Source organism: Trachemys scripta, chromosome 3, assembly GCF_013100865.1.
Source record: "Trachemys scripta elegans isolate TJP31775 chromosome 3, CAS_Tse_1.0, whole genome shotgun sequence".
NCBI lineage: Eukaryota > Metazoa > Chordata > Testudines > Emydidae > Trachemys > Trachemys scripta.
Window position 1 is genome coordinate 164193729 of NC_048300.1, and position 11807 is coordinate 164205535.

At 45.6% G+C, this 11807-nt stretch overlaps 1 long non-coding RNA gene across 1 annotated transcript in view; it reads left to right on the forward strand.

Moving 5' to 3' along the window:
• Positions 1–11807, forward strand: part of LOC117875248 — a 21024-nt gene that overhangs the window by 6940 nt on the left and 2277 nt on the right. Inside the window, exon 2 of the long non-coding RNA XR_004645236.1 lies at positions 7002–7148. This is a non-coding gene — a long non-coding RNA (uncharacterized LOC117875248). The remainder of the gene's footprint in view (positions 1–7001; positions 7149–11807) is intronic.

Sequence of the window (11807 nt, forward strand, 5' to 3'; positions counted from 1 at the left end):
TATTCACACCCCCACCCCCAGACAGGCCCCCCGGGACTCCCACGCTCCATCCAGTAGGGTTACCATACGTCCGGATTTTCCCGGACATATGGTAACCCTAGCCCAATAGCACCTTATTTCCATGTGACTAGTTTGGAATGTGAGGATGTGACCGTTCACTTCTCAGCTTATGGCTGCCTCTACTGCTAAGCCAAAGACCTTACTTAGCCTAAGAACAGAGCCTCAGACTGTCCCTTATACATACAAAGAGTAATTTTGATTCTTTCTTTTATACCTCTATAACTCGCTAAGTGATAAGAATACACCTAAATTCTTAAAGTATAGGCCCTTACAGACAGGCCTGAATATCTATATCCTAACAAGGGAGTTGTAAAGCTGGACTCAAATAAGATGTAGTTTGACTCAAATAACTTCACAACCTGAAGTGTCTGACAATCAAGGTCAGAATTTTGACTAATCTGATACTGTAAGACATTATGCAGGTTTATGCATATTCCCATTATTCAAGTCCATTCAGGTAGAGCCCTGCAGCGGGAGTGGGAGTCCACAGGTCCCACAAGACTCACTTCCATAATAGCAGGAGAGGGTAAAATGTACTTTGTTTTAGGCAGGGTGGGCAAAAAAGACAGACCGCAATAATTTGTGGAAAAACACTAAATCTTTTTTTTTTTAAATAAAGGTTTTAGTACTTAAATTTAAGTGACAGATAGAAAGAGATTTGATGTCTATTATAACAGAAGTTAAAGTATTTTTACATGGTTTAAGCAAGATTTGTTTTATTCTTTTAATGGTAAAAATTGTGTCTGAAAAAATTGTGGGTTTTTTGTTTTTTGTTTTTGTTTTGGGATTTTTTTAGTAGCATGGCAGAATCTCTCTCTCTTACAGGATTTGCAAGATCTAAGGTTTTGGCAGGTGGGAGGAAGATAAAAATGCAAGAAACAGTGCAGGAGCGGGCGGGAGTCAGAGTGGGTATTGCGGGGCAGGCAGGACGGGAGCAAAATTAAAAAAAAAAACAGTTCCGTGCAGGGCTATACATTCAGGTTTTGTTTAGCATGTACATCAGTGCATGTCATTTATGTGGATATTCCAATAAATTACTTCACACACTTTCAGCACTGGATGAGCTTACAGACATACACAAATGTACTCTAGAATAATGAACTATTAGTATGCAGCTAGCAGTCCGTTGCTCTCCCCAGGACAACTGGTTATGATGCAATTCTGCAGTCACTTTTGGTTAAGGGACTGAATGATTTCTATCCATAAATGTCTGAAGGAATAAGATTGAAGCAAAAGTTTAACTCATCAGGATTTCTTAATATCTGAACAAGATCTTCAGCCCAGAACAGACTTCTTAGACCAGTTTAGGAATGGCAACAGTTGGAACACTTAATTCTTACTCTTTGCTACTGCTGCAGCTCTTTAGAGTAGCTTATTGCCACTGGCCAGTGAGTTCAGACCAAGAATGAGATAGGAAGTGGGCTCAGGTCTCTGGCACACAAGCTACCCCATTTTAACTGTGTAACATTTCTACTTCCATGCTATCATATCAAGGAGGTACAGTAGTCTCACACTGACCTGGCCCACACAGCGCCTTTGGCTTTGAGTCAAACTTCTGATTCTTCTCCTCCCTCCTATCCTGCAGCTTCTTTTCACTCACCTCCCTTCATAGGCCAGGTCCTCTTCCAATTCACATGCAGCCACTTCATGCAGAAATTGAAATCTCCATCCATATCATCACATCCATGTCCATCTGCATGGATCCCCACATGACTCCACAGGTAACAACTATACAACTGGTTTCAGGCCATTAGTTAAAATGCCTTTCAATCACAGACACAATGTGGATGAGGTAATTTCTTTTATTGGACCAACTTGTCTCCAGTAAAAGATATTACAGTAGAACCTCAGAGTTACAAACACCTCAGGAATGGAAGTTGTTCGTAACTCTGAAGTATTTGTAACTCTGAACAAAACATTATGGTTGATCTTTCAAAAGTTCACAACTGAACGTTGACTTAATACAGCTTTGAAACTTTATGCAGAAGAAAAATGCTGCTTTTAACCATCTTAATTTAAATGAAACAAGCACAGAAACAGTTTCCTTACCTTGTCAAATCTTTTTTTAAACTTTCTTTTTTTAGTAGTTTACATTTAACACAACTCTGCACTGCACAGAATTTTCTCTTTTTGTCTCTGCTGCCGGAAAGTGTACTTCCAGGTGCAAATGAAGTGTGTGGTTGACCGGTCACTTTGTAACTTTGGTGTTTGTAATTGTGTTTCTAATGTACCTGACCTATCTTGCCTCTATAATTCAAAAGCATCTCTAATATCCAGGGACCAACACAGTTACAACACCACAAATAAATTTGAATCATAGAGGCAAATTCGGTCATGAATTCACACCTCAGTCAACTCCTTGAAGTGGCACAGGGTGTAAATCAGGGCAAAAATTGGCTAGTTTTCTAGCTCCCAGGTAATGGGCTGCCATTTTGCAATTATTCCACAATGTTCTACTATAGCTATCCGTGTCAGGAAGCTTTTGCTAATTCTTCTTTCCTTGTTATTTAACTGTTAATTATTCTCCCTCTCTGGGTCTATCCCAAATGGTTATGTTCAGCCACCATCAACCACTTTGTAGTCTTTAGTCTCCTTTCAAGCAAAGAACCAATGATTTCAGTGGGAGTTTTACCCAAATATGGACTATAGAATTTTGCCCCCATCTGTGGCTTAGCCATATTATCCATATTTCATTTTTTTACTCTTTCCTCATAAGTCACCTCTCCAGCCTCCTAATATTTATGTAGTGCCTGTTTGAATATTCGTCCAAATCTGTCTGTATTTTCCTGACACTTAGACCGGAATTGAAGACAGTGTTCTAGATGCTGACTTAAATCCTTTCTCAAATTAAAAATGCAACATTTTGAGCCAAACTTTATGCAGGACAATCTACAGGCAAATATGACTTGAACAATGCCTCTCAGCTATCTTAATTCTAAACTGCAGAATTCATGGGCTACAGATGCACACAGACAGCTTGATGTTATTATATTAGAGTGTAGCTATTAAAAGTACTTTTGTGCCAAAAAAACAGGGGTAGTATGATTCTCATATGTTGTATTTCTATTGTCTTAAGACAGCAGTATCAATTAGGTACCACACTTCAGGATATTACAGCAGAATACCTGTTAAATAATAAGACAGGCAGAGTAAGCAAGCTTCAAAACCAAAAAAGGCTTCCTTCCAACATAATAAATGTCTCGAGGCCTTGATCACATCACAGCTATGTAGAATGTAAAACTCTGAATGCTTGGAACAGCTGTTCCCCTATCCTCACCCCCCTCGAGTGGCCTGTCTGGTTACACTTGTACCTGATCTGATGCACAGGCAATTTTCCCCAAGTGATGCAAATACTCTAGGAGTAGAGAGGGAAAGTGTTGAGCCTAGCCAGGCCCTCTTGATGTCTGAGCACTTATGGGGGATGACAATTACATCATAAATCCAGCTAGGCACCTAGCTAGGCACTGTGACTCACAAAGCCTGAGTTAGGTGCCTCAGCTCCCTATACAATGAGTGGGGAGAGATGGGTGCCTTGGAATGGAATTTGCAAGAGCCAGTACATTAGGAAGGGAGACACCTAAGCTAGAAGACAGAGGGCCAGATCATTGGCCCATGTACCCTTAAAGGGATTTTAAGACCAACTGCTGAGGATTTTCAACAGGAGGGAATCCTTGGCCAGAGTCCCTGGCTTTATTCCACCCACTCACTTCCTTAGCATAGGGGGCATTTCAAAGGGAGAGGAAAGCAGAACCAGAGCACTCGCCAGTCCATGGCCAGTAAAGCAGTCCCTGTGGCACCACTCCAGCTGATGTAACTGCAGCCCTCGACTGCAACAAATTATGCTGGAGGCGATTTTGAACACCAATGGACACAGGATCTGTGGAGCACAGAAAGGTGGCTTAGAGCTCTCTCCACCCAGATGAGCATAAGCTCAGCACAGCTAAGGATCTGTCCCAGGATTTCCAACCACCATGCCTATCCAGACACAGAGAAAAAAACAAAACAGGATATCAAGGAGGGAGTTGTTAGTGTGCTGCAGCTGATAAGGTCAACAGGGACATCTCCTATGGATGCCACACAGCACGATACAGAAGTGAGAATAGAAGCCACTAAAGAACCTGGGAATTAGAAAATGTTAAAATAGAAAATGAAAATATAAATGAATGTGTAACTCAGCCCTGAGGCGTGGCTGCAGCCTTCTCCCTTTTCTCCTCAGGAGTATGGGTCCTGGCTTCACCTCTAAAGGTGCCTGGTCCCTCCATCCAAGGAAACCCTTCCTAGTGCAGAGAACACAGAGGGCCTGCCCTTTCGGAAAATATTCAAGACCAATCTCATACAGAGGAGTGTCAGTCAGAACACAGCAAAACAAAATAGCTACCACAATTCCCAGAGTAATAAAACAGTAAGTGGGCCTTTAATGGGTATGGCAAATTCAGGATAGCAAACAGTGGAAAAAGGAATCAGGAAAATAAAATAAAAAACACTAATGCATAAACTGTGCCTAAAACTAATACTAATACATAAACTTAGGCTCAATCTTTGACAGGTGGTGCAGTGCTGAAGATGGGTGGATGGTAAAATTGTCCTTCTGGCTCTCTGGTCTGGATTCAAATGTGCACTTAGGCTAGTTCTTGGTACCCTGATTGTGACTCTCTCCTCAGCCTCCTGGGTTTCTGGTCTCTGCTGAGATGACACTGTCCAATGTCCCAGAAATCCCAAAATGACTCAGTCTCCTTTGGGTAAGAATGTGGAGGATAGAAGGATCTTCCCTGGCTGTGATGTTTCTTGCTCTGCTCCAAACACAGCCAAAACCAAGAATAAAACCAAACCCTTTGCCTCGGAGTTCTGGCTTATGGTTGGTTCTGGGAGTGTTGCTAGCTGGTTCTATCTCCATTCTGGTAGGGCCAGCTCCAGGCACCAGCCTACCAAGCATGTGCTTGGGGCGGCACCTGGAGGAGGGTGGCACTCACCCAGGAAGAGCGGAGCCGCAGCGGGCTCGCCGCCCTCCCCCGGCGCTCCGGCCAGTCGGGGAGAGCGGGGCCGCAGCCGGGCTCGGCACCCTCCTCCCGGTGCTCCAGCCGGTCGGGGAGAGCAGGGCCCCAGCCGGGCTCGCCGCCCTCCTCCCGGTGATCCAGCCGGTCGGGGAGAGCAGGGCCCCAGCCGGGCTCGCCGCCCTCCTCCCGGCGCTCCGGCCGGTTGGGGAGAGCAGGGCCGCAGCCGGGCTCGGCACCCTCCCCTGCTGCGCTCCCCGCCGGAGGGCGGGGGGCGGCGGGAGGCTTTTTTGCCTGGGGCGGCAAAAAAGCCAGAGCCAGCCCTGCATTCTGGACCCTAGGCAATCTGGGAAACAGAGTCCTGAGCCTCTATGGCCATTGCTGGTGTAATCCAGGAGTAAATCCCCAGCCTAGAGGCTCACTGTGGTACTTGAGGAGCACCCTCTCTAATGGGATTATATAGAATTCACAAGAGGCAGAATACACATCACTGCACAATCACTTGCTTTTTTATTGCTCCTCCATCCAGACAAACTGCCTGTTTATACTGTAAGCTCTTCAGGGCAGGGAGCTTCTCCGGGTACCTGTTTATAAAGAGTTTACTAAATTTTTGGCACAAAATTAAATTATAAATAGAAAAGGAAACACCCAGTGAAGCTAGGAGGAATGGTACAGTGAAGAGAGATCATGCACCTAGACATGGCACAACAGTCAAAAAGTTTTTTAAAATTCTACCCCTTCTCTTCAAATCTTTCAATACCTTTTCCTCTGTTAATTTCATGTATCATTTGGTAGATACATATTGTATGCCGTTAAAAGAAAACAGCTGTCACCGTGGAACAACTTCTTGTCCTGTTGTGTATAGATGTTTACATATACTTTAAGTTAATACAAAGTCTACTTCCCCTCTGTGATTCTATCTTAGGCCATGGGGATATAAATGCATGTCAGAAAGTGCTTAACACATGGCTTATATTTATATAGATTACATCTCTTCAGTATAATGTTACAAGTACTAACTTGAAAAATACTACTTTAGTAAGGCATTTCTAAGAGCAGCTTTACTTTTACAAATGTTTAGCTATACTGTCCAAAGATTTCTGTTTTGAACCATTAGAGCATTGGGGTCATATAGTCTTTTTTCCTTCCTCCACACCATCCCTCCTGGAGTTACTCTGAAATTGCTCCAGTGTGAGAGAGCAGTCGTCAGACAGAAGATCTCGAAAACGTGACTTGAAAGGTGATGTGTCTAGCAATTAAATCAAAGTTTATTTTTCTATTTAAAAAAAATGCAGTATAGCAGACCATAAGTCTTCATTGAACATGGTTACAACCTCATGAAACAGAATTCAGAGGTTATAACTAAGTCTGTTCAAGATATAAGTCAGGACTGTGAATATTAGGTTCAGAAGGAGCTACAATTCCACCAGTTCTCTTGAAGTTCTACCTGCTTATACCAAGTCTGAATCTGACCCAGGATGTGCTAAGTACAGCATTGTTATGTTTGATAAATGGAATCTAGGTAAATTCAAAGTCTCCCCATGAGTCTCCTGTTTTACAGATACCTTTTCTATGGGTTGTACATCTATTAACCATTTACCTACCATTGTGGGACTCTCGGATTTCCAAATAATGCATCCATTCACAAGGAACAATGTAACATGCACAGGCTTACAGTATGTTTGGAGACTTGTTTTTTTCCAAAATGCTGCTGGCCTGCTCCTGCTTTCAATTTCACCAATGTGAATCAGGAGTAACAATGGAGATACACCTGTGCATAATTGGCGTGACTGGGAGCAGAATCAACCAATTGCTGTCCCATTTGCAGTTATCAGGTCAGACATTTTACGCAGAAGTTGTCATTTCAACTCCTGTACATCCCCTCTATTTCTCAGTCCTCAGCAAATATAAATGAAATAATGCTTTGGTTTTAATTTTTGTTCTTTTCAGTAAACCACTATGTCCACTAGATGGAGCCACAAACCATCAAAAATTTCAGAGACTGCTGCAAAGCAAGAATTTGATGGTGGTATCAGATCCACAAGAAGAAATTGCATTTCTAGGAGTGAAACGAAGTGTAAGGACAAGAAAAAAGCAGTAAGAACTGATGTTCTAAGTAGAGTTTTAAATACTTAAAGTACAAAACAAAAAGTAAGAACTTCTATTATGCTTTGTTCCCTTAGATACTTGATTAAAAAAAAAATACATTTCCTTTGAGCCGAAGGGAGGCACTGAGAATAGCTGGAGAGTTCAGTTCTGTCCCTTCTTAATACTTCATGCAGTGAAAAAAGTTGTAATTCTCTCCTTACTAGCTGGCTAATGAGCGGAGGAGAGTGTAGGGTTACCATACGTTCGTTTTTTCCCGGACATGTCCGGCTTTTCGGCAATCAAACCCCCGTCCTGGGGGAATTGCCAAAAAGCCGAACATTTCCAGGAAAAATACCGGCCGGGCACTTCCTCTCCCACAGCTGCTCTGCTCCTCCCCTGACTCAGACTTTGGCTCTGTTTAAGAGCCAAGCTGCCCGAGCCAGCGCTACCGGCTTCGGGCAGCCCCCGTGCCTCCGGACTTCCCTTCCCGGGCTCCAGCTGCTCTGCTCCAGCGGCGCAGGGTCCAGAGGCAAGGGGGCTGCCCGAAGCCGGTACCGCTGGCTTGGGCAGCTTGGCTCTTAAACAGAGCCGAAGTCTGAGTCAGGGGAGGAGCAGAGCAGCTGGAGCCCGGGAGGGGAAGTGCCTGGCCGGGGGCACAGGGTCTGGAGGCATGAGGGCTGCCCGAAGCCTGAATGCTACCGGCTTCACAGTTTGCCGGGCAGCCTCCAGACCCTGCATTCCCAGCTGGGCGCTTCCCCTCCCGGGCTCCAGCTGCGCTGGGGAAGTGCCGGCCGGGGGCGCCTGGTCTGGAGGCTGCCCGGCAAACCGTGAAGCCGGTAGCGCTCGGGCAGCCCTTTTCGCGTGGCTGGGAGGGAGGAGAGGGAGTTAGGGCAGGGACTTTGGGGAAGGGGCGGGGAAGGGGCAGAGTTGGGGTGGGGCCGGGGGTGGGAAATGGGCGGGGCCAGGGCCCATGGAGTGTCCTCTTTTTTTATTTTTTAAATATGGTAACCCTAGGAGAGTGGAAATTGTTAGATTTCCCATAAAGAGCAAACATTTCGCTGGGGGGGGAAAACAAAGAAAGGCCAACTGTCCATGAATGAGTATGCCTTCAATCTGTAAGATCCTCCATCTTGAATGCCTTTCACACACACACCCTGCAATTCAGAGAAGCAGATTTTTAATTTATAATTTAATTTAATCTACTAGGAATAAACATTTTGTAATCAGCAGGTCCGGATAACTTGCACTCATGAGTCCTGACAGAGTTTGGAGAGCACATCTCTGGCCTGATATAAGTTTTAATAAATCTTAGAATATCAGGGAAATTCCAGAAGATTGGAAGTGTCATGTGTCAGTATTCAAAAAGGACAAGCAGGATGACCCTATAGACAGACTAGCTAGCTGTCAGTGCTGGGCAACAATCAAGAAAAAGCAAAAATTAGATTTAAGTAATTTGATGAGATTACAAGTTTGGTTGATAAAAGTAACTGTGTAGATGTAATAGACTTTTGTAAGGCATTTGACTTAGTACCACATAACATTCTGATTAGAATATTCGCACTATATAATATCAATAAAGCACACATTAAATGGATTAAGAACAGGCTAACTGACAGATCTCAAAGCATTCCATTGGGTTGATACTAAGCCTGATGCTATTCAGTATTTTCATCAATGATATGGAAATAAATTTAAAATCACTGCTGATCAAATTTTGCAGATGACAAAGACTGGCAGAATGGTAAATAACTATAAGGGCAGGGCATTTGGATCTGGATCTCCTGGTAAGCTGGGTCCATTCAAACAAAATGCATTTTCATACAGTCAAACACAGAGTTATGCATCTAGAAACAAGGAACGCATGCCATACCTCCAAACTGGGGGACAGTATCCTGGAAAGCAGTGGCTCTGAAAAGGAGTTAGGAGTTATAGAGTATGTCTACAATGAAGTTGGGATCATGCCTTGGGTAGACCGACATGTGCTAGCTCTGCTCCATCTAGTGCACTAAACAAAGCAATATAGATGTTGCCGCACAGGTGTTAGCACAGGCTAGCAGCCAAAGTACAAGCCACCCAACCCTCTGGGTCTGAGCTCGGGTAGCTAACCTGAGCCACCACTCATGCTGCAATGCACACACTGCTATCAGAGCTAGCGTGTGTTTGTCTACCTGGGCTAAGAGGCACAATCCCAGCTGCAGTCTAGGTTTACATATACATAGTGGAGAAGTAGCTCAACATGAGCTCCAAGCACAATGCTATGGCAAAAAGGGCTAGTGTGATCCTTGGATGAATAAACAGGGGAACAGCGAGTAGGAGTAAGGATGCAATTTTTATCTCTGAATGTGGCATTGGTGAGATTGATACGGGAATACCACACATGGTTCTGGGGTCCACACTTCCAAAAAGATGTTGAAAAATTGGAGATGGAGCAGAAAAGAGTCACAAAAATGATTCAAGAGCTGGAGAAAAAGCCTTATAGTGAGAGACATAAAGAGCACAATCTGTGTAATTTATCAAAAATAAGATTGAGGCCTTAATCATTCTGAATCTATTTGCCATTGAAATGATACTGGGAAACTCCTTCCCCACTAGGTATTGCCCATAGGCATCTGCTGCCCTAGTCTATCCCCACAGGATACAATAATTGCCATGGAAGTCAGTGGGAATTATTTGCATCCTGGATTTTACATCCAGGGCATCAGGACCTTAATATGCTAAGGCAGACTGCATATCATGGCCAGGTCATGGGCAGCCATACTAGTGGTCAGAGCCACTGCAGAGTCCATAGTCACGAGACAGAAATCAAGAGTCAGCTGGGTCAGGATACCCAGGGGTCAGAGGCAGAATCATAGAATCATAGAATATCAGAGTTGGAAGGGACCTCAAGAGGTCATCCAGTCCAACCCCCTGCTCAAAGCAGGACCAATTCCCAGCTAAATCATCCCAGCCAGGGCTTTGTCAAGCCGGGCCTTAAAAACCTCTAAGGAAGGAGACTCCACCACCTCCCTAGGTAACGCATTCCAGTGTTTCACCACCCTCCTAGTGAAATAGTTTTTCCTGATATCCAACCTGGACCTCCCCCACTGCAACTTGAGACCATTGCTCCTTGTTCTGTCGTCTGCCACCACTGAGAACAGCCGAGCTCCATCCTCTTTGGAACCCCCCTTCAGGTAGTTGAAGGCTGTTATCAAATCCCCCCTCATTCTTCTCTTCTGGAGACTAAACAATCCCAGACTAACTGGAGATCAGAACCACAAATCAGACACCAGGAGTCAAGCCAGGTTGGGATGCCAGGAAGTCAAGGGGGACCAGGAAGCACCTAGTCAAAGCACGGTGGACCCCAGTTGTTCACATGTTTTTGCTGCTGGCTTCATTAGGGCAAGTGGGCCAATCAGCTGTTCTGAAACTAATTAATTAATGGAGATATCCCATCTCCTAGAACTGGAAGGGACCTTGAAAGGTCATCAAGTCCAGCCCCCTGCCTTCACTAGCAGGACCAAGTACTGATTTTGCCCCAGATCCCCAAGTGGCCCCCTCAAGGATTGAACTCACAACCCTGGGTTTAGCAGGCCAGTGCTCAAACCACTGAGCTATCCCTCTTCCTCCCAATAGGGAAACTCCGCCAATAGGACCCCAAGGTGGAGCCTCAACCTATGCTGGACTTCATCAATACTGGGTAAGCAGTAGACAGGAGGCTGCCAAGTGGCTGCTCCTATAGAATTGGGTTTGAGGCCTGTGGGTCATGACACTACAAGTACCTCTATTTGTTTGTCTACATGGAATCTAGATTGCAGGTCAGGAAGAATGGCCAGAAGCCCTGTACAGTACACTCTATCCCCTTTTCCCCTCACAGCCTGTGGCTGAAGCTTGCTGCAAAAGGAACCCCAGCCAAACCTAGGCTTAGAAGACAATTAAGGCAGCCTGATATAGTTAATCTACTGGTTTTCCTTATTAATTATGTAGATGTTCATTGTCTAGTCAGCTTTTTAATTTTTTCTGATTGCCTCTTTCATTGTTTTCCTTGGTTAATTGTTCCCTAAGCTCTAGGGCAGGGGTGGGCAAACTACAGCCCAGGGGCCACATACGGCCCTCGAGCTCCCGCTGAGGAGCGGGATCTGTGGCTTACCCCGCTCCAGCACTCTAGCTGGGGAGCAGGGTCAGGGGCTTGCCCCACTCCACGCAGCTCCCAGAAGCAGCAGCATGTCCCCCCTCCGGCTCCTACATGTGGAGGTAACCACGCGGCTCCTCATGCTGCCCCCGCCCCAAGTGCTGCCCTGCAACTCCCATTGGCCAGGAACCACAACCAATGGGAGCTGCAGGGGCAGCGCCTGCGGACAGGACAGCACATAGAGCCGCCTGGCCACATCTCCATGTAGGAGCTGGAGGGGGGACATGCTACTGCTTCTGGGAGCTGCTTGAGGTAAGTGCCACCCAGAGCCTGCACCCCTGACTCCCTCTCACACCCGAACCCCCTGCCCCAGGCTTGATCCCCCTCCCACCCTCCGAACCCCTCGGTCCCAGCCTGGAGCACCCTCCTGCACCCCCAACCCCTCATCTCCAGGCCCACCCCAGAGACCACACCCCCAGCTGGAGCCCTCATCCCCTCCCGCACCCCAACCCCCAATTTCATGAGTATTCATGGCCCGCCATACAATTTCCATACCCAGA